Source organism: Heterodontus francisci, chromosome 45 (genome assembly GCF_036365525.1).
Source record: "Heterodontus francisci isolate sHetFra1 chromosome 45, sHetFra1.hap1, whole genome shotgun sequence".
Classification (NCBI taxonomy): domain Eukaryota; kingdom Metazoa; phylum Chordata; class Chondrichthyes; order Heterodontiformes; family Heterodontidae; genus Heterodontus; species Heterodontus francisci.
In genome coordinates this window covers 7,645,330-7,667,976 of record NC_090415.1, presented here as the reverse complement: position 1 = coordinate 7,667,976, position 22,647 = coordinate 7,645,330, and positions in this window count along the sequence as shown.

The window sequence follows — 22,647 nt, the reverse complement described above, 5'->3', positions numbered from 1 at the left end:
GAAATGAAGAAACACTTCAACACACCAGGTGTGGTATCAGTTTGAAACTCTCTTCCACAATCAGCAATTGATGCTGAGACACTTGTTAATTTTTAAATCTGAGTTTGATAGATTTTTGTTAACCAAAGGTATTAAGGGACAAAGATAGGTACATGGAGTTAGATCACACATCAGCCATGAGCTCATTGAATGACAGAACAGGGTTGAGGGGCCAAATGGCCTCCTCCTCTTCCTCTGTCCTACGACAAGTATCCTGCTATCACTCTCTGTATCTTGGTCTCTGTCTCCCTCTTTGTCTATCTTTCTGTCCTCTCATCTGTGGAAATCCACACACATCAGTCAGCCATTTTAGGTTCATTTTCAGTGGCCATTTTATGTTCCCACAACACTGGGACATTTATCGCTGTCTATCCCAAACCATCTCTCTTTGTAGTCTATTTGTGTCCTCCTCACAGCTTATTGTCCCACCTAACCTAGTATCTCTCTCCTTTGCTCCGTCTCACTCACGCACTCTCCCCCATCTCTCTTCCCCCCCCATTTCTCTCTCCCCCCATTTCTCTCTCCCCCCACCCCCTGCAATCTCTCTTTAAGTGTCCTGTTATCACATCCTTTATTATAGATTCGAACATTTTCCCAATGACTGATGTTAGACGAACAGGTCTTTAGTTCCCCATTTTCTCTCTCCTTCCTTTTGTAAATAGTGGGGTTACATTTGCTACCTTCTAATCTGCCTCTCTCACACTGCCTCTGTCCCTCGCTATCTGTCTTACCCCCCTCTCTCTCTCGCTATCTCTCCCTCTCTCTCTCTACCTCTGTCCATGTCTCAATTTGTGCCTCCCTCACACTATCTCTCCCTCTCTCTCTGTCTCTCTCTAGCTCTCTGTCTGCCTCTCTATGTCTGCCTCTCTGTGTCTCCTTCTCTCTCTGTGCCTCTCTCACTCTCTATCTGTCTCTCCCCCAGCTCTCTCTCTCTGTCTCTCCCTCTCTCTCTTTCTCAACCTCTGTCCATGTCTCAATTTGTGCCTCCCTCACACCATCGCTCCCTCTCTCTGTCTCTCTCTATCTCTCTCTCTGCCTCTCTCTCTCTCTCCCTTTCTCCCTCTCGCTTCCTCTGTCCACGTCTCAGTTTGTGTCTCCCCCACACCATCCCTCCCTCTCTCCCTCCCTCTCTCCCTCCCTCTCTCTCTCCCTCTCTCTCTCTCTCTTTCTCGCTCTCTCCATCCCTCTCTGTCTCTGTCTCAGAGTAACAGCTCAGATGATTAACCTCTTTATCCATGTGTTATGAACACGGGACTTTGTCTAGGATGTTGCCAGGACTGGAGAATTGTAGCTATGAGGATAGGCAGGGGTTGTTGTCCTTGGAACAGAGAAGGCTGAGGGGAGATCTGATTGAAATGTACAAAATGTTGAGGGTCCTGGATAGAGTGGAGGTGAAGGGCAGAGAACCATAGCAGAAAGGTCAGTGACGAGGGGGCATAGATTTAAAGTGATTGGTAGAAAAATTAGAGGGGAGTTGAGGAAAATCTTTTTCACCCAGAGGGTCGCGATGGTCTGGAACTCACTGCCTGAAAGAGTAGTTGAGGCAGAGACCCTCAACTCATTCAGAAGGAGTCTGGATAGGCACCTCAAGTGCGGTAAGCTGCAGTGCTCGGACCAAATGCTGGAAGGTGGGATTAGAATAGGTTGATCGTTTTTCGGCTGGCACAGAGAGAATGGGCCAAGTGGCCTCTATCTGTGCCTTAAAATTTCTATGTTGCCCTCGCCAACTCCATTTTTCCCTCTGTTACCCTCTGAATTCCAGTCTCTCCCTCTCTGTTACCCTCTGAATTCCAGTCTCTCCCTCTCTGTTACCCTCTGAATCCCAGTCTCTCCCTCTCCATTAGCCTCTGAATTCCAGTCTCTCCCTCTCTGTTACCCTCTGAATTCCAGTCTTTCCCTCTCCCTTACCCTCTGAATCCCAGTCTCTCCCCCTCTGTTACCCTCTGAATTCCAGTCTCTCCCTCTCTGTTCACATCTGCATCCCAGTCTCTCCCTCTCTGTTACTCTCTGAATCCCAGTCTCTCCCTCTCCGTTAACCTCTGCATCCCAGTCTCTCCCTCTCTGTTACTCTCTGAATCCCAGTCTCTCCCTCTCTGTGACTCTCTGAATCCCAGTCTCTCCCTCTCTGTTACCCTGTGAATCCCAGTCTCTCCCTCTCTGTTGCTCTCTGAATCCCAGTCTCTCCCTCTCTGTTACCCCCTGAATTGCAGTCTCTCCCTCTCTGTTACCCTCTGAATCCCAGTCTCACCCTCTCTGTTACCCTCTGAATCTCAGTCTCTCCCTCTCTGTTGCCCTCTGAATCCCAGACTCTCCCCTCTGTTACCCTCTGAATCCCAGACTCTCCCTCTCTCTGACCCTCTGAGTCCCAGTCTCTCCCTCTCTGTTACCCTCTGAGTCCCAGTCTCTCCCTCTCTGTTACCCTCTGAATCCCAGACTCTCCCTCTCTGTTAACTGACCAGAGCTTTATAAATGTTCAGCGCACCCTCTCGGCTTTTGTACTCACTGTATACAGTGTAAATTGTGGTATTCCCCAGGGGTTTTGATTAGGACCACTGATCTTATTGATATATGAATGACTTAGAATTTTTTTTTAGAACATTACAGCGCAGTACAGGCCCTTCGGCCCTCGATGTTGCGCCGACCTGTGAAACCATCTGACCTACACTATTCCATTTTCATCCATATGTCCATCCAATGACCACTTAAATGCCCTTAAAGTTGGCGAGTCTACTACTGTTGCAGGCAGGGCGTTCAACGCCCCTACTACTCTCTGAGTAAAGAAACTACCTCCGACATCTGTCCTATATCTATCACCCCTCAACTTAAAGCTATGTCCCCTCGTGTTTGCCATCACCATCCGAGGAAAAAGACTCTCACCATCCACCCTATCTAAACCCTCTGATTATCTTACTTAGACTTGGGTTTACAGGGCATAACTTCAACATTGTGCCATTTGCAATGTAATAAACAGTGAAGGGAATAGGAGTAGACTTCAGGAGGATAGAGGCAGTCTGGTGAAATGGTCAGACACATAGCAGGTTAACTTCAATGCTGAGAAATGTCAAATGATGCATTTTGGAAGGAAGGCTGAGGAGAAGCGATATAAACTAAATGGAACAATGTTAAAATGGGTGCAGGGACAGAGAGATCTGGGATTTCATTTGTGTCACTTTTTACATCTAAAAGATTCAATTTGGGGCTTGCAATCTCTAAGTTGAATTTAGCTTCATCCTGAAAAGTGTTGGCAAACATGTTTGGAAATGTGTCAAAAGCTGTTTCCATTCAGACATTCCTGCATTGTGGAAGTGTGAGCTGTCTTTGCAGAGACAGGAAATAGAGTTGTTTGAATGGACCTGCAGGTTTTAGTTGATGCAATAAGGTGAGAATTTGAATTGTGTCCCTTGCAGATACACAGAATTGAAGGTATTTACACAACACCACATGAAGTAGTTTACCAATGTCTGACAAACTTCAAAGACTTCAAACACATGGAAGAAGAGGCGAAGGGAACAATATACAAAACCTCAGTCAGTCAGACATCAGCAGTAGGAAAATGAATCTCTTTTTATGGGTTTTAATTTGAAGGCCTGAGCTGATGATTGAAAAAGCAGGAGTTCAAATCCCACACAGGGCTGTTGTGAATTTGAATTCTATTTTTTCTTTCAAAAAACATAAATCTGGAGTTAAAAATCCTCTAGGTTGGAATGATTCACTCCTGTCTACTAGTGCAAAGCCCGTGTGTGTCTCAGTTTTGCTGTATTTATTAACGATTTAAGATGATGTGGTAGAATACAACATACCCAAGTTTACCAATGACACAAAAATAGGCAGCATTGTAAGCAGTGTAGCTGGAAGCATCAAATTACAAAGAGATATTAATATCTTAAATAAATGGGCAAAACTGTGGTAGTTAGATTTCAATGTCAGTAAAAAAGACCAGAACAGAGTACTTTATAAATGGTGAAAAGATAGAAACACTGGAGGTTGAAAGAGACTTTGGGGGGTCCATGTCCATTTGAGTGCAGTGTAGATTTACCAGAATGATAACTGGACTCCAAGGGTTAAATTACGAGGTGACATTGCACAAACTCGGGATTTATTGCCTGGAATTTAGGAGGATCAAGGTGATTTGTTCAAAGATGTTGAGATATTAAGGGGAACTGATGGCATAGTTTGGGAGAAACTATTTCAGCAGCTTGGGAACATAGGAACAGGAGTAGGCCATTCAGCCCATCGAGCCTGCTCTGCCATTCAATACGATCATGGCTGATCATCCACTTCAATGCCTTTTTCCCAGACTGAGCTTCCACAGCCCACTGGGGTAGAGAATTCCAAAGATTCACAACCCTCTGAGCAAAGACATTTCTCCCCATCTCTGACCTAAGTGGCTTCCCCCTTATTTTGAAATTGTGTCCCCTGGTTCTAGACTCCCGAACCAAAGGAGACATCTTACCTGCATCTAACCTGTCTATCCCTTTAAGTATTTTGTATGTTTCAATAAGATCACCTCTCATTCTTCTAAACTCCAATGAGTATAGGCCCAACCTGTTCAACCATTCCTCATAAGACAACCCCTTCATCCCAGGAATCAGCCGAGTGAACCTTCTCTGAACTGGTTCCAATGCATCCAGGCCTGACCATTTATCCACTTTGAAAGTTGCCAAACATCTTAATATTTCCCTCTCACTCTGTTTCTTTTGGGCCTCCTTATCTCGAGAGACAATGGATACGCGCCTGGAGGTGGTCAGTGGTTTGTGAAGCAGCGCCTGGAGTGGCTATAAAGGCCAATTCTGGAGTGACAGGCTCTGTTTATCCCATCCAATATTTCACACTCCTCCTCTTTAACTACAATATCTGCATCGTTCCCCCTCTTTTATAAAGAGGGAGACAAAGTATTCATTAAGAACCATGCCCACATCTCCCACCTCCACACACACATTCCCTTTTTGGTCCCTAATACTCTATCCTTATTTATCCTCTTGCTCTTCATTTATTTATAAAACATCTTTGTGATTTCTTTGCTTTTAATGGTAATATTATTTTCCGGCCATTTCTTTGCTCTCCTAATTTGCTTTTTCATTTCACCCTTGAACTTTCTACACTCCTCTCAGCTTTCTGTTGTATTGAGCTCTCGGTATCCGACATCAGCTTCCCTCTTGTGCCTTATCGTACCCGGTTTGATCCTTGACATCCAAGGGGCTCTAGATTTGGGAGTCCCACCCTGTTTGTCTTTGTGTGAACATATTTGATATCAACCCTCAGTAACTCTCACTGCTCTGACACTGATTGACCTTCAAGTAGCTGTTTCCAGTCCACTTTGCTAAAATCCCCCATCCCTGTATCCACCATCCCCTCTGCTCCTTACAAAGGACTCTCACATCCTTCTGAAAGTGTGGTCACCAGAATTGGATGCACTGTTCTGGTCGTGGCCTAACCAGAGGTTTATAAACATACAGCATAACTTTCATGCTTTTGTACTCAAAATCTCTATTTATGAAGCCCAAGATCCCATATGCTTTGCTGACTACTTTCTCAATATGTCCTGCCACCTTCAAAGATGTATGTACATGTATCCCCAGGTCTCTCTGTCCCTGCACACTCCCTAGAACTGGGCCATTATGTCTGTATTCCCTCTCCCTATCCTTTCTGCCCATCTCACATTTCCCTGTATTAAATTCCTTCTGCCACTTGTCTGCCCATTCTGCTCACCTATCGATGTCCTGTTGTAGTCGATTGATGTCATCAACACTGTTTACATCTCCTCCAAGTTTGTTATCTCCCCCTCTATCTCCCTCTTCACCTCTATCTCCCTCTTCACCTCTATCTCCCTCTTCACCTCTATCTCCCTCAACCCCCTCTATCTCCCTCAACCCCCTCTATCTCCCTCAACCCCCTCTATCTCCCTCTCCCCCTCTATCTCCCTCTCCCCCTCTATCTCCCTCTCCCCACTCTATCTCCCTCTCCCCACTCTATCTCCCTCTCCCCCCTCTATCTCCTTCTCCCCCCTCTATCTCCCTCTCCCCCCTCTATCTCCCTCTCCCCCCTCTATCTCCCTCTCCCCACTCTATCTCCCTCTCCCCACTCTATCTCCCTATCCCCCCTCTATCTCCCTCTCCCCCCTCTATCTCTCTCTACCCCCTCTGTCTCTCTCAACCCTCTATCGCTCACTGCCCCCTGTTTCTCTCTCCCCCCACTGTCTCTCTCTCCCCCCACTGTCTCTCTCTCCCCCCACTGTCTCTCTCTCCCCCCACTATCTCTCTCTCCGAGCTCTATCTCTCTCTCCGAGCTCTATCTCTCTCTCCCCCCTCTATCTCTCTCTAACCCCTCTATCTCTCTCTAACCCCTCTATCTCTCTCTCCCCCGTCTATCTCTCTCTCCCCCGTCCAGCTCTCTCTCCCTCCTCCAGCTCTCTCTCCCCCCTCCAGCTCTCTCTCCCCCCTCCATCTCTCTCTGCCCTCTCTATCTCTCTCTCCCCACCTCTCTCTCTCTCTCTCTCCCCACCTCTCTCTCTCTCTCCCCACTCTATCTCTCTCTCCCCGCTCTATCTCTCTCTCTCCCCCTCAATCTCTCTCTCTCCCCCTCTATCTCTCTTCCCCCTCTCTGTCCCTCCATCTGTCTTTCCCTCCCTGTCACTCCATCTCTCTCCTGCTCTCTCTGTCTCTCACTTTGTCCCTCCATCTGTCTTTCCCTCCCTAACTCTCCCTCTCTCTCTTTCTATCTCTGTCTCTGCCACTCCCTCTGTCCCTCCATCTGTCTTTCCCTCTCTGTCTCTCCCTCTCTCTCCTTCTATCTCTCTCTCTCTCTGTCTCTCCATCTGTCTTTCCCTCCCTATCCCTCCCTCTCTCTAATTCCATCTCTGCCTCTCTCTCTCTCAGTCTTTCCATCTGTCTTTCCCTCCCTGTCACTCCCTCTCTCTCCTTCTATCTCTGTCTCTCTCGCTGTCTTTCCATCTGTCTTTCCCTCCCTGTTACTCCATCTCTCTCCTCTCTCTGTCTCTCACTCTGTCCCTCCATCTGTCTTTCCCTCCCTGTCACTCCATCTCTCTCCTTCCATCTCAGCGTCTCTCTCTCTCTCTGTCTCTCCATCTGCCTTTCCCTCTCTGGTTGACTAACAGGAAGCAGAGAGTGGGGATAAATGAGTGCTATTCTGGCTGGCAATCAGTCACTAGTGGTGTGCCTCAGGGATCGGTGTTGGGACCCCAATTATTTACAATTTATATCGATGATTTGGAGTTGGGGACCACGTGTAGGTTGTTAAAGTTTGCAGATGACACTAAGATGAGTGGCAGAGCAAAGTGTGCAGATGACTGTGAAACTTTGCAGAGGAACATAGATACATTGAGTGAGTGGGCAAAGGTCTGGCAGATGGAATACAATGTTAATAAATGTGAAGTTATTCATTTCGGTAGGAGTAACAGTAAAAAGGATTATTACTTGAATGGTAAAAAGTTGCAGCATGCTGCTATGCAGAGGGACCTGGGTGTCCTTGTGCATGAATCGCAAAAGGTTGGTCTGCAGGTACAGCAAGTAATTAGGAAGGCAAATGGAATTTTGTCCTTCATTGCGAAAGGGATTGAGTTTAAAAGCAGAGAGGTTATGTTGCAGCTGTATAAGGTACTGGTGAGGCCGCACCTGGAGTACTGTGTGCAGTTTTGGTCTCCTTACTTGAGAAAGGATGTATGGCACTGGAGAGGGTGCAGAGGAGGTTCACTAGGTTGATTCCAGAGTTGAGGGGGTTGGTTTATGAGGAGAGACTGAGTAGATTGGGATTATATTCATTGGAATTCAGAAGAATGAGGGGGGATCTTATAGAAACTGAAATTGAAATATTATAGAAATTGAAATATTCTTCTGTCACTCTCTGTCCCTTGGGCAGTCTGTTTGTGCGTGTGTCTGTGCATGTCGGTCTCTGTGTGTCTGTGTGTCTGTGCATGTCGGTCTCTGTGTCTGTGTGTGTCTGTGTGTCTGTGCATGTCGGTCTGTGTGTGTGGTTCTCTGTGTGTGTGTGTGGTTCTGTGTGTGTGTTTCTCTGTGTGCATGTGTGTTTCTCTGTGTGTGTGTCTGTGTCTGGCTGTCTGTGTCTATGCCTGTTTCTCTCTCCTCTCTCAGAACCTCAGTAAAACTCCACATACATCAATTTGCTATTTTAATTTGGCTGCTTTTGGTGATACCACAACTGCAGAGGGTGCACTTCCTTCTGCAGGCTGGTAGGAAACCCATATCCCGCTCTTTAACGGCATATTCTGTCTGCTTTGTATACTAAATTGATGAATCCCTAATAATTGATCAAATCTGACATTGATTACTGTTTGAAAGTCTCCAGGTTTACTTTCCTCCCAGGGCTGATTAAAAGTTCGAGTTCCCCTCAGTGTTTTAGAAATATCAAACCCTGATCCCACACCCAGTAAAGTATTTTACATGATGGGACGCTGCAAATGTTGTTATACTCAGTGCGCACGGTACCTTCATGTTGTAATAAGATGTTATAATCTCTATTCAGATAACTCTCATGCCACAGGGGCAAAATTTCACTGGGTCAACATTCTGACCAAACACTAAAACATTACAGAAAGCGAGGCTCACAAATTCAACACAAGTTTCCTTTTCTGTGTCTCGCTGGTCTGTTCTGATTTTCTGTTGGGTGACATCAGCCTAGATTTTGTGTTCGGACCTGAACCCACAAACGTATAACTCAGAGGCAGGATTATTACCCACTGAGCTACAGCTGGCTCCAATGTTCCCAGAAAATTTAGTTGTTGTGCACAGCAAGTTTTTTTTGACCCATGTGCAGTCCCTTTAAATTTTTAAGAATCTTCGAAGACGTGTGTTATTTATCACGGAACAGGACCTGCGTGGTACCTTCCAGGCTGCTGCACACAGCTTTGCAGGAACACTGACCGACACTCTCCATCCCAATCTCTTCCTCTCTGGTAATCTCTCCCCATTGCTATCCTTCCCTCTCTCTGTTCTTCCCTCTCTATATCTATCCCTGTCTTTCTCACTGTTACTCTCTCCATCTGGATGGAGGAGGAGAAAGAGAGGCATATATAGAGGCAGCTTTACTTGTATCTAACCCCACACTGTACCTGTCCTGCGAGTGTTTTATAGAACAGAGAGGACAGAGATTTGCTCTGTAGATAACTCCATTCTGTACTTGGCTTGGCAGCATTTGAAGGGACAGTTTAGACGGAGCTTTACTCTGTATCCCTGGAATTTTGAAGTGTAAGGGGTGTTTAGTTTAGTTTAATTTAGAGATTCAGCACTGAAACAGGCCCTTCGGCCCACCGAGTCTGTGCCGACCATCAACCACCCATTAATACTAATCCTACACTAATTCCATATTCCTACCACTTCCCCACCTGTCCCCATATTTCCCTACCACCTACCTATACTAGGGGCAATTGCTAATGGCCAATTTACCGATCAACCTGCAAGTCTTTGGCATGTGGGAGGAAACCGGAGCACCCGGAGGAAACCCACGCAGACACAGGGAGAACTTGCACACTCCACACAGGCAGTACCCAGAATTGAACCCGGGTCTCTGGAGCTGTGAGGCTGCGGTGCTAACCACTGCGCCACTGTGCTGGGTGAATTGATCAAAGTTTACAAGACAATACTGGAAAGTGATGGGGTAGATAGAGAGAAACTCTTCTCACTGGTTGGAGGAGTCTCGGACGAGGGGCACAGTCGAAAAATCGAACATTAGTTGAAGACCCTTTCAAGGGTGAAATTTATTAACACTTCTACACACAAAGGATGGTGGAATTTTGGAATTGTCTTCCACAAATGACCCCTCCCTATCTCTGCAATCACCTCCAGCTCCACAATCCACCAATATCTGCCATCCTCTAATTCTGGTCTCTTGAACATCCCCAATTTGAATCGTTCCACCATTGGTGGCCGTGCCTTCAAGCTGCCAAGGCCCTTACTCTGGAATTCCTTTCCCAAACCTCACCGTCTCACTAACTCTCTTTCCTCTTTGAAGATTCTCCCTCAAACCAACCTCTGACCAAGTTTTTGGTCATCTGGTCTAATATCTCCTGAAGTGACTCGGTGTCAAATTTTTATTTTCTTGATTCATTTGTTGGATGTGTGCGTTAGTGGCCAGGACAGCATTTATTGCCCATTCACAATTGCCCTTGAGAAGGTGGTGTTGAGCCTCCTTCTTGAACCGCTGCAGTCCATGTGGGGTAGGTACACCCACAGTGCTGTTAGGAAGGGAGATCCAGGATTTTGACCCAGTCACAGTGAAGGAGCAGTGATATAGTTCCAAGTCAGGATGGTGTGTGACTTAAGGGAAACTTGCAGGTGGTGGTGTTCCCATACGTGTTTCCTGTTTGTTTGCTCTCTCTCCCCCTCCTTCTTTCCAGACCTCCCTGTCCTCCTGTCCCCCTGTGTCATGAGAACCGAAGAACAGAAGGAAGTGGGTGCAGGAACAGAGAGACCTGGGGATGTGTGTGCACAAATTGAAGGTGGCAGAGCTAGTTGAGAAAGTGGTTAAAAGGCATATGGGATGCTAGGCTTTGTAAATAGAGGCTTAGAGTATAAAAGCAAGGAGGTTATGATGAAGCTTTATAAAACACTGCTTCATCCTCAACTAGTATTGTGTCCAATTCTGGACACCGTACTTTCGGAAGGATGTGGGGGCTTTAGAGAGGATGCAGAAAAGACTCACAAGCAAGGTTCCCGGGATGAGGGACTTCAGTTACCTGGATAGATTGGAGAAACTGGTGTTGTTCTCCATAGAGAAGAGAAACTTGAGATGAGATTTGATAGAGGTGATCAAAATCATGAGGGATCCTGACATAGTAGATGTAGGAGTAGGAATGCAGCACATAGGACATTCCAGACCCATTTCTGTTCAGTGTTTACTTAAACAAGCGAATTGACCATTTAATATTTTTAACTTACTTAACCCTTGTGTTCCCACAAAGATCAAGCTCGCAAATTCAACAGTGGTCACTTTGACTTCATTCCATCGTGTCTTATGTACATTCTGACAGGATTGCAGGTATAACTGTAGTCATAAAATTCAGCTGAAAATTGATCAGTTACATTGTTATTTCAGTCCATATTTACAGTACACACGGTACCTTACTGTTGTAATCAAGTCATATAGTGTCTATACATCCCACTGGGGCAAAATGTCACTGGTTCAACATTCTCACCAAATACTAAAGCATTCCACAATGCAAGACTCTCAAATTCAACACAAGTTTCCTTTTCTGATTCTCGCTGGCCTGTTCTGATTCTCTGAGGGATTACTGATGCTTATCCTCCACATGAGCAGTCGTCCTAATCCTGTGTGCCTGTCCCGCTCCCAAACCCAGCATCCACTTACATTAAGGCAAGTGATACAGGAGCGTCTCAGTGACTGAGGCAGGTGAGTCTTGAGGCTGAGCCGGGCACAGCCGGGTTAATCCGACACTCCAGGGAATGTTTAAACGGAGCTTTACTCTGTATCGAAGATATGCTGTACCTTCTCTGAGAGTGTGCGATGAGGCAGTGTAGACGAGGAGAGTTATTCCTTACCCATTTTAAACATGGAGAAGTGAATATCCAAGAGATTGTTTTAAATGTGATGAGGGTTTCTGCCTCTACCATCCTTTCATGCAGTGAGTTCCAGACACCCACCAGCCACTGGGTGAAGAAACTATTGATGTGTTTCGTTCAGTTAAGCCTGATGTCAATGTTTCCCCAGGATGTTGACGCTGGGGGATTCAGTGATGGGATAATGCTTTGAATGCCAAGGGGAGTTGGTTGGATTCTCTCTTGTTGCAGATGGTCATTGCCTGGCACTTGTGTGACGTGAATGTTACTTGCCACTGGTCGGCCCAAACCTGAATGTTGTCTGGGTCTGTGGCTCTGGATTGCTTCATTATCTGAGGCAAAATACTGTGAATGCTGGAAATCTGGAAAGCATCGAGCTGAATCACTAACTCTGTTTCTCTCTCCACAGATGCTGCTTGACTTGCTCAGTATTTAAAGCACTTTCTGCTGGGATCTCAGCTGAAGATGGCTGGGCTGAGGACACGACCCTGATAAACTCCTGCAGTGATGTCCTGGGACTGAGATGATTGACCTCCAACAACCACAACCATCTTCCTTTGTGCTCGGTATGATTCCAACCAGTGGAGAGATTTCCCCCGATTCCCACTGACTTCAGTTTTACTCGGGTTCCTCGATGTCACACTCGGTCAAACGCTGCCTTGATGTTAAGGTCAGTCTCTCTTCCCAGTAGCAGACAGGAGTGAATCGTTCCCTTTGACCCGTTGTACACTGAACAAGCTGTGTTTCTTCACAGCCTGATACAGGACTGTACACGGCCGATTAATGTAGCCCATCAAACACTCCCAGAGCAGGTTCAGCACAGCTTAGGAACAGAGTACAGTTCCTTCAACATTCTCTCTCTGTCTCTCCCTCCTGCTATCTCTGACATTAGGAGAGAGACAGAGGGAGAGAGGGTTAGATATGAAGGCAGAGAGAGTGCTGTAGAGAGGGACAAAGTTGGAGAGAGAGAGAGATTGTTGAGGTGGATGAAAAGGATAATGTAAGATATATTAATTTGATGTAATCCTTCACTGCTGTGGACACAAACATATAAGAGATAGATATGGAGAGAAAAAAAACGTCGGGAGAGGGGGAAATGTCGATGATGTTGGGGCCCAGGCAGATACTTTTGATGATCCAGAGGAAATAGCCTCCATTTTAAACATCCAGTGAGCTATTCCACTGTAGGAGCCATCACACCCTCATGATATTGTTTGTGGAAATTTCATGCTGGATTATTGGTTAATTTTTAAACCTGTGATTGATAGATTCTTGTTCAGCAAAGATAGTAAGAGATAAGGGGCAAAGGCAGGATATATGGTGCAAGATAGATCACAGATCAGCCCTGATCTCATTGAATGCCGGAACAGGGTTGTGGGGTTAAATTACATCCAATATCCGATGTTAAATGTCCTTCTTTCTCTGTCAGTCACCCTGTCAGTCTATGTCTCTCTGTCTAAACTAAATGGTACAATGTTAAAATGGGTGAAGGAACAGAGAATCCTTCCCCATCCAGGAGCTGACCGTGTCTCTCCCTCTCTCTCTCTCTCTCTACCCCCTCTCTCACTCCCCGCTTTTTACTCTCTCTCTTTCTCTTTCAATCCTGATCCTGACTTTTCTCGGAATCCTTCTTGGTTGAATAGTACCCTGAAATGTTTCAGTCTCACTGTTACAAGGAACAAGTCACATTTCTGTGGTATTTTCGATATCTTAATGATTCAATTTGGAGCTTGGATTGTGTCAGGTAAATCTGGTTTCTCATTCAGACATTTCTGCATTGTGGAACTGTCAGTTATCTGTGCAAGGACAGGATATCGGGGTGTCTGAATGGAGTTGAAGATTTTGGTTGCTTGAATAGGGTGTGAATTAGATTGTGGATTGTGTCCCTGAAGATATTTAAGCCGATGACCTGAGAGAATGAAGTGGTTTACCAATGTCTGAATAACATCAAAGTCTTCAGACACATGAAAGAACAAGATTGGGGACAATACACAAAAGCTGAGACAGTCAGGTCACAACAGGAGGAAGGTGAATGTCTTTTACAGTTTGGAATCTGAAAGCCTGAGCTAATGACTGAAAAAGTCGGAGTTCAAATCCCACATTGGGCTCTTGTGAATTTGAATTTCTCTGAAAATAAAAAATAACTCTGGAATAATAAATCTTCCAGGATGAAATGATTCAATCTCACTGCTCTGACACTGATTTACCTTCAAGTAGCGTTTTCCAGTCCACCTTTTCTAAATCGCCTTCCACCGGCCCAGCTTCATTCCCTAAAACTAAGTGTCAAACTGACCCATCTCTTGTTGACCTTGCTACGTACTGGCCTAAAAAACTTCCCCTGAATGTATATTTAGAATTCTGTATCCTTGATACCTTTTACACTAGTCTCAGTTATCAATGCACTAGTTAGGTCTGCACTAGACCCTGTCTCTGTTTATATTACACATGGACCTGTCTCTGCTATAAAAATGGTTTAAAAAGTGGAGAGCAAACCCTCCAATTTATACACTAGATCCGAAGAAATAGGAGCAGGAGTAGGCCATTCAGCCTCTTGAGCCTGTTCTGTCAGTCAATATGATCATGATTGATCTGATAGTGACTTTAACTCCATTTTCCTGCCTGCCCCCCATAACCCTTGACTCCCTTGTAAATTCATTGACCCAACCTCCACTGCTCTCTGGGGAAGAGAATTCCAAAGCCGAACCAACCTCTGGGAGAAAGAAGTCTTCCTTAGCTCAGTCTTAAATGGCAGACCCTTTATTTTTAAACGGTGCCCCCTAGTTCAAGACTCCTCCACAAGGGAAACATCCTCCCAACATCCGCCCTGTCAAGTCCCCTCAGAATCTTGTATGTTTCAATAAGATCACCTCTCATTCTTCTAAACTCCAATGAGTATAGGCCCAACCTGTTCAACTATTCCTCATAAGATAACCCCTTCATCCCAGGAATCAGCCGAGTGAACCTTCTCTGAACTGATTCCAATGCATCCAGGCCTGACCATTTCTTCACTTTCAAAGATGCTAAACACCTTAATATTTCCCTCGCACCCTGTTTATCCCATCCAATATTTCACACTCCTCCTCTTTAACTACAATGTCTGCATAGTTCCCCCTCTTTTATAAAGACGGATACAAAGTATTCATTAAGAATCGTGCCCACATCTCCCACCTCCACACACACATTCCCTTTTTGGTCCCTAATACTCTATCCTTAGTTCTCCTCTTGCTCTTCATGTATTTATAAAACATCTTTGTGCTTTCCTTGATTTTACTTGGTAATATTATTTTCCGGCCATTTCTTTGCTCTCCCAATTTGATTTTTAATTTCACCCTTGTAGTTTCTACACTCCTCTCAGCTTTCTGTGGGATTGAGCTCTCAGTATCTGACATAAGCTTCCCTTTTGTGCCTTATTCTACCTGGTTTGATTCTTGCTATCTAAGGGGCTCTAGATTTGGGAGTCTCACCCTGTTTGTCTTTGTGGGAAAATATTTGTTCTCAACCCTCTCAGGGAGTCGAGGGTTCTGCAGAGCAGGCCTGAAAGAGGAGTTGAGTGTTGGGACAGATCAGTCATGATCTTATTGAATGGCAGGGCAGGCTCGAGGGGCTGAATGGCCTACTCCTGCTCCTACTTCTTGTGTTCCTGTGTCCAGTTCAATATCTCCTTTAGTGACTTGGTGCCAAATTGTTATTATTTTTCATTCATTTGTTGGATGTGTGCATTACTGGCTATGCCAGCATTTTATTGCCCATCACCAATTGCCGTTGAAGCTTCTTGAACCGCTACAGTCCATGTGGGGTAGGTACACCCACAGTGCTGTTAGGAAGTGAGATCCAGGATTTTGACCTAGTGACAGTGAAGGAATGGTGATATAGTTCCAAGTCAGGATGGTGTGAGACTGGAAGGGAAACTTGCAGGTGGTGGTGTTCCCATATGTGTTTCCTGTTTGTTTGCTCTCTCTCCCCTTCATTATTTCTAGACCTCCCTGTCCTTATGTCCCTCTCTGTCATGGGAACTTAAGAACAGAAGGAAGTGTCTGCAGGAACAGAGAGACCTGGGGATGTCTGTGCACAAATTGATGGTGGCAGAGCTAGTTGAGAAAGTGGTTAAAAGGCGTATGGGATCCTAGGCTTTGTAAATAGAGGCTTAGAGTATAAAAGCAAGGAGGTTATGATGAAGCTTTATAAAACACTGCTTCATCCTCATCTAGTATTGTGTCCAATTCTGGACACCGTGCTTTAGGTAGGATGTGGAGGCATAAGAGAGGATGCAGAAAAGATTCACGAGCAAGGTTCCAGGATGAGGGACTTGAGTTGCGTGGATAGATTGGAGAAGCTGGGGTTGTTCTCTGTGTCTTTCTCTGTCTTCCTCTCTCTATCTCTCCCTCCTGCTATCTCTGACACGAGGAGAGAGACAGAGGGAGAGAGGGTTGGTTATGAAGCGAGGAGAAAAAGACCAACAAATTCAGCAACCATTTCAGAAGGAGAAAAGCCAATAACAATCACAAGCTGATGGAGGGACGGGAAATCGTTTACGAAGGGACAGAGTATCTGATCACACCCGGGATGGTGTAATGGATGCCAACAAAGCCCCATTTCAGCCTGCAATATGAAAAGGAGGGAGAGAGAGCTGAGAGGGAATGAGTTAATTTTGACTGAGTTAATGAGGGGGCAATGGCGTCCTGCGGCTCCCACAATGCCCCGCGAGTGGGAACGGCCCCTATCTGCGGTACAGGCCGCGCTGCACTCTGGGAGGATGCTCCGCACATGCGCATCCCCACAAGAGCGTGAACCGCCGCTTTTTTATATTGTCCCCCGGCTCAGACGTTCAACTTTCCTCCATTGAGATCGACAGCTGAAGCCGCTTCTCCTTTTCCTTTCAGCTGCTGTTTGCGGAAATAAGCGGCCGGCGGGTGACGTCACGCAAACATGGCGGCTGATGACACCTCCCTCCCGCCAGGGCGTCAGTGAGGTCTCATTGGCTGCCTCGCCCCACGTGTCTGGAGGTCAAGGGGTCAAAAGCTGCCTCTGGCTTCCGCGCAGCCGCGGTTTAGGTGACTTGTGACCCCGCCCCTGGGGTGGGGGAGGGGTCAGCACCAGACTCTTAAAGGGACCCTGCACCACCAGAACTGTCCCAAACTCTTAAAGGGACCCAACATGGACAGAAAGAGCAAGAGAGTTGGAGAGCAAGTAAAAGAGAGGGAAATAGAAAAGAGAGAGTGATGGGGAGAGAGAGAGAGGAAGAACTGAGCTTGAAAGAATCATGGAGAGATGGAGAGACCGAGAGAAAATAGGTGAGAGGGAGAGAGTGAGAGAGCAAGAGATGGAGAGAAATGGAGGGAGAATCTCCTCATTTGGACAGAGATGGAGAGAGAGTGATGGAGAGATGGAGAGACTGAGAGAAAATAGGTGAGAGGGAGAGAGTGAGAGAGCAAGAGAAATGGAGGGAGAATCTCCTCAATTGGACAGAGATGGAGAGAGAGTGATAGAGAGATGGAGAGACTGAGAGAAAATAGGTGAGAGGGAGAGAGTGAGAGAGCAAGAGATGGAGAGAAATGGAGGGAGAATCTCCTCATTTGGACAGAGATGGAGAGAGAGTGATGGAGAGATGGAGAGACTGAGAGAAAATAGGTGAGAGGGAGAGAGTGAGAGAGCAAGAGAAATGGAGGGAGAATCTCCTCAATTGGACAGAGATGGAGAGAGAGTGATAGAGAGATGGAGAGACTGAGAGAAAATAGGTGAGAGGGAGAGAGTGAGAGAGCAAGAGATGGAGAGAAATGGAGGGAGAATCTCCTCATTTGGACAGAGATGGAGAGAGAGTGATGGAGAGATGGAGAGACTGAGAGAAAATAGGTGAGAGGGAGAGAGTGAGAGAGCAAGAGAAATGGAGGGAGAATCTCCTCAATTGGACAGAGATGGAGAGAGAGTGATAGAGAGATGGAGAGACTGAGAGAAAATAGGTGAGAGGGAGAGAGTGAGAGAGCAAGAGATGGTGAGAAATGGAGGGAGAATCTCCTCAATTGGACAGAGATGGAGAGAGAGTGATGGAGAGATGGAGAGACTGAGAGAAAATAGGTGAGAGGGAGAGAGTGAGAGAGCAAGAGAAATGGAGGGAGAATCTCCTCAATTGGACAGAGATGGAGAGAGAGTGATAGAGAGATGGAGAGACTGAGAGAAAATAGGTGAGAGGGAGAGAGTGAGAGAGCAAGAGATGGTGAGAAATGGAGGGAGAATCTCCTCAATTGGACAGAGATGGAGAGAGAGTGATGGAGAGATGGAGAGACTGAGAGAAAATAGGTGAGAGGGAGAGAGTGAGAGAGCAAGAGATGGTGAGAAATGGAGGGAGAATCTCCTCAATTGGACAGAGATGGAGAGAGAGTGATGGAGAGATGGAGAGACTGAGAGAAAATAGGTGAGAGGGAGAGAGTGAGAGAGCAAGAGAAATGGAGGGAGAATCTCCTCAATTGGACAGAGATGGAGAGAGAGTGATAGAGAGATGGAGAGACTGAGAGAAAATAGGTGAGAGTGAGAGAGCAAGAGATGGTGAGAAATGGAGGGAGAATCTCCTCAATTGGACAGAGATGGAGACAGAGTGATAGAGAGATGTGAAGAGAGATCAAAGAGAAAGGAAGGTGGAGAGTGAGGGAGAGGTAGAGTTTGAGAGTGAGGAAACCGATAAATGGAAAGATAAAGGTGAGGAGAGAGTAACAGAGCAGAAGAGAGAGAGAGAGAGAGATGGCGAGAGAGAGTGGGAAGGAAAATGAGAAATTAGAGGAAAAGAGCAGACACAGGGTGTACAGAAAGTGTCTCTCTGCCCCTCTATCTCCCTCTGCCCCTCTATCTCCCTCTCCCCCTCTATCTGTCTGTCTCCCCCTCTGTCTGTCTCCCCCTCTATCTCTCTGTCTCTCTCCCTCTATCTGTCTCTCTCCCTCTATCTGTCTCTCCCCCCTCTATCTCCCTCTCCCCCTCCTCCTGACACTCCCTCTCTCTCCTTCTATCTCTGTCTCTGCCACTCTCTCTGTCTCTCTCTCTGTCCCTCCTTCTGTCTTTCCCTCTCTGTCTCTATGTCTTTCTCCTTCTATCTCTCTCTCTTAATTTCTCTCTCTCTGCCCCTCCATCTGCCTTTTCCTCTCTGTCTCTCCCTCTCTCTCCTTCTATCTGTGTGTGTCTCTCTCTCTGTCTCTCCATCTGTCTTTCCCTTTCGGTCCCTCCCTCTCTCTCCTTCTCTCTCTGTCTCTGCCTCTCTCTCTGTCTCTCCCTCTCTCTCCTTCTCTCTCTGTCTCTCCATCTGTCGTTCCCTTTCTGTCTCTCCCTCTCTCTCCTTCTCTCTCTGTCTCTGCCTCTCTCTCTGTCTCTCCGTCTGTCTCCTTCTATCTGTGTGTCTCTCTCTCTCTGTCTCTCCATCTGTCTTTCCCTTTCTGTCTCTCCCTCTCACTCCTTCTCTCTCTGTCTCTGCCTCTCTCTCTATCTCTCCCTCTCTCTCCTTCTCTCTCTGTCTCTCCATCTGTCTTTCCCATTCTGTCTCTCCCTCTCTCTCCTTCTCTCGCTGTCTCTGCCTCTCTCTCTGTCTCTCCCTCTCTCTCCTTCTCTCTCTGTCTCTCCATCTGTCTTTCCCATTCTGTCTCTCCCTCTCTCTCCTTCTCTCTCTGTCTCTGCCTCTTTCTCTGTCTCTCTCTCTGTCCCTCCATTTGTCTTTCCCTCTCTGTCACTCCCTCTCTCTCCTTCTATCTCTGCCTCTCACTCTTTATCCCTCCATCTGTCCTTCCGTCCCTGTCACTCCCTCTCTCTCCTTCTATCTCTGCCTCTCACTCTTTATCCCTCCATCTGTCCTTCCGTCCCTGTCACTCCATCTCTCTCCTTCTCTCTCTGTCCCCCCATCTGTCTTTCCCTCTCTGTCTCTCCATCTCTCTTCTTCTATCTCTGTCTCTCTCTCTCCATCTGTCTTTCCTTCTCTGTCACTCCCTCTCTCTCCTTCCATCTCTGCCTCTCTCTCTCTCTCTCCAACTGCCTTTCCCTCTCTGTCTCACCCACACTCTCCTTCTCTCTCTCTCTCTGCCTCTCTCTCTGCCTCTCTCTCTGCCTCTCTCTCTGCCTCTCTCTCTGCCTCTCTCTCTGCCTCTCTCTCTGTCTCTCTCTCTGTCTGCCTCTCTCTCTGTCCCTCCATCTGTCTTTCCCTCTCTGTTGCTCCCTCCCTCTCCTTCTATCTCTGTCTCTCTCTCTGTTCCACCATTTGTCTTTCCCTCCCAGTCACTCCCACTCTCCTTCTCTCTGTCTCTCCCTCTCCCTCCCCTCGATCTCACTCTCTCCCTCTATCTCCCTCTCCCCCTCGATCTCCCTCTCCCCCTCGATCTCACTCTCCCCCTCGATCTGCCTCTCCCCCACTTTCTCACACTCCCCCTCTATCTCACACTCCCCCTCTATCTCACACTCCCCATCAATCTCACACTCCCCCTCTATCTCACTCTCCCCCTCTATCTCACTCTCCCCCTCTATCTCACTCTCCCTCTCTGTCTCTCTCACTGCCTCTCTCTCTACCTCTTCCTGTCTCTCTCTCTCTGTTTCTCTCTCTCTTTGTGTCTCTCTGTCTGTTGCTCTCTCTCTCCCTCTCTCCTCTCTCTCTCTGTCCATGACTCTGTTTGTGTCTCTCTCACACCATTTCTCTCTCTCTGCCTCTGTCTCTCTGCCTCTCCCTGTCTCTATCTCTCTCTCTGTGTCTCAGTTTCCCCAATCTCTCACCATAGGACAGACCCGTCATCCCGGGAACAAGTCTGGTGAACCTTCATTGCACTCCCTCTCTGGCAATAATATCCTTCCTCAGGTAAGTGGACCAAAACTGCACACAGTACTCCAGGTGCGGTCGAACCAAGGTTCTATGTGATTGAAGCAAGACTTCACTACTCCTGTACTCAACTCCTCTTGTGATAAAGACTAACATCCCATTAGCCTTCTGAATTGCATTCTGCACCTGCATGTTAGTTTTCAGTGACTTATTGACGGGGACACCCAGGTCGCTTTGTACATCTACACTTTCTAATCTCTTACCATTTAATAAATACTCAATTCCACCATCCCGGGTGTGATCAGATACTCTGTCCCTTCGTAAACCATTTCCTGTCCCTCCAACAGCTTGTGCCACTGCCCTATTTATCGGTGTGTTTTCCCCTTCTGATGATGTTGAATTTGTTGGTGGCTTTTCTCCTACTGAAGTTGTTGTATTTGTTAGGTTTTTTTAGTCCTCGGGAAGCTGTTCTTTTCCTGTTGAAATTGTTGCATTTGTTGGTGTTTTTTCTCCTGTTGAGGTTGTTGTTGCATTTGTTGGTGTTTTTTCTCCTGTTGAGGTGGTTGTTGCATTTGTTGGTGTTTTTTTCTCCTGTTGAGGTTGTTGTTGCATTTGTTGGTGTTTTTTCTCATGTTGAGGTTGTTGTTGCATTTGTTGGTGTTTTTTTCTCCTGTTGAGGTGGTTGTTGCATTTGTTGGTGTTTTTTTCTCCTGTTGAGGTGGTTGTTGCATTTGTTGGTGTTTTTCCTCCTGTTGAGGTTGTTGCGGAATTGATTTGAAAAACACGTTTGCTAACACTTTTCGGGATGAGAAGCTACATTCAACTGAACCCCAGGGCCCGTTTCTCTCACGTTTAAAGCACTAACCTTGCATTAGTGAGGAGTCAGTCTCTGAAATAAATGTCCCAGTGCTGCTGTAACATAAAATGGCCACCGTGAACAAACCTAAAATGGCTGACTGATGTTCTGAGAGAGGAGGGAACGAGAGACAGACAGACAGACAGAAAGAAAGACAATCTGTAACCTCATGGCCCGGCATATCCCCCACTCTACCATTACCATCAAGCCAGGAGACCAACCCCGGTTCAGTGAAGTGTGCAGGAGGGCATGCCAGGAGCAGCACCAGGCATACCTCAAAATGAGGTGTCAACCTGGTGAAGCTACAACCCAGGACTATCTGCGTGCCAAACTGCGTAAGCAGCATGCGATAGACAGAGCTAAGCGATCCCATAACCAACGGATCAGATCTAAGCTCTGCAATCCTGCCACATCCAGAGAAAAGGAGTGATCAGCATGATGAGACTGCTGGAGATTTATGTTCCTGGTAATCTCTCCATCTCTATCTCTCCTTCCTCTGTCTTTTACTCTCTCAAGCCCTGTCTCACCTCTCTGTTCCTCTTTATCCATGTGTTACGAACACTGGACTTTGTCTTTCTCCCATCTTCACTCTTCATCTCTACTTCTCCCTCTGTTACCCTCTGAATCACAGTCTCTCCCTCTCCGTTACCCTCTGAATCCCAGTCTCTCCCTCTCCGTTACCCTCTGAATCACAGTCTCTCCCTCTCCGTTACCCTCTGAATCCCAGTCTCTCCCTCTCTGTTACCCTCTGAATCCCAGTCTCTCCCTCTCCGTTACCCTCTGAATCCCAGTCTCTCCCTCTCTGTCTCTCTCTCCCTCCCTCTCTGTTTCTTTCTCTCTCTCTGGCTCTCTCTGTCTCTCACTGTCTCTCCCTCTCTCTCTCTCTGCCTCTGTCCATGCCTCTGTCTCTCTCACACCATCTCGCCATCCCTCTCTCTGTCTCTCCCTCTCTCTGCCTCTCCATCTCTCTCTCTCTCTCTCTCTCCTTCTTTTACTTTGTCTCTCCCTATCTCTCTTTCTTACCCTCTGTCCATGACTCTGTTTACATCTCTCTCTGTCTCTCTCTCTGTCTCTTTCCATGACTCCATTTGTGCCTCCCTTACACCATCTCTCCCACTCACTCTGTCTCACACTCTCTCTCTCTCTCTGTCCCTCCATCTGTCTTTCCCTCTCTGTCACTCTCTCTCTCTCCAACTATCTCTCTCTCTCTCTCTGTCTCTTTCCATGACTCCATTTGTGCCTCCCTTACACCATCTCTCCCACTCTCTCTCTCTCTCTGTCTCTCCATCTGTCTTTCCTTCTCTGTCTCTCCCTCTCTCTCCTTCTATCTCTGTCTCTCCATTTGTCTTTCCCTCTCTGTCTCTCCCTCTCCCTCCTTCTCTCTCTGCCTCTCTCTCTGTCTCTCTCTCCCTGTCCCTCCATCTGTC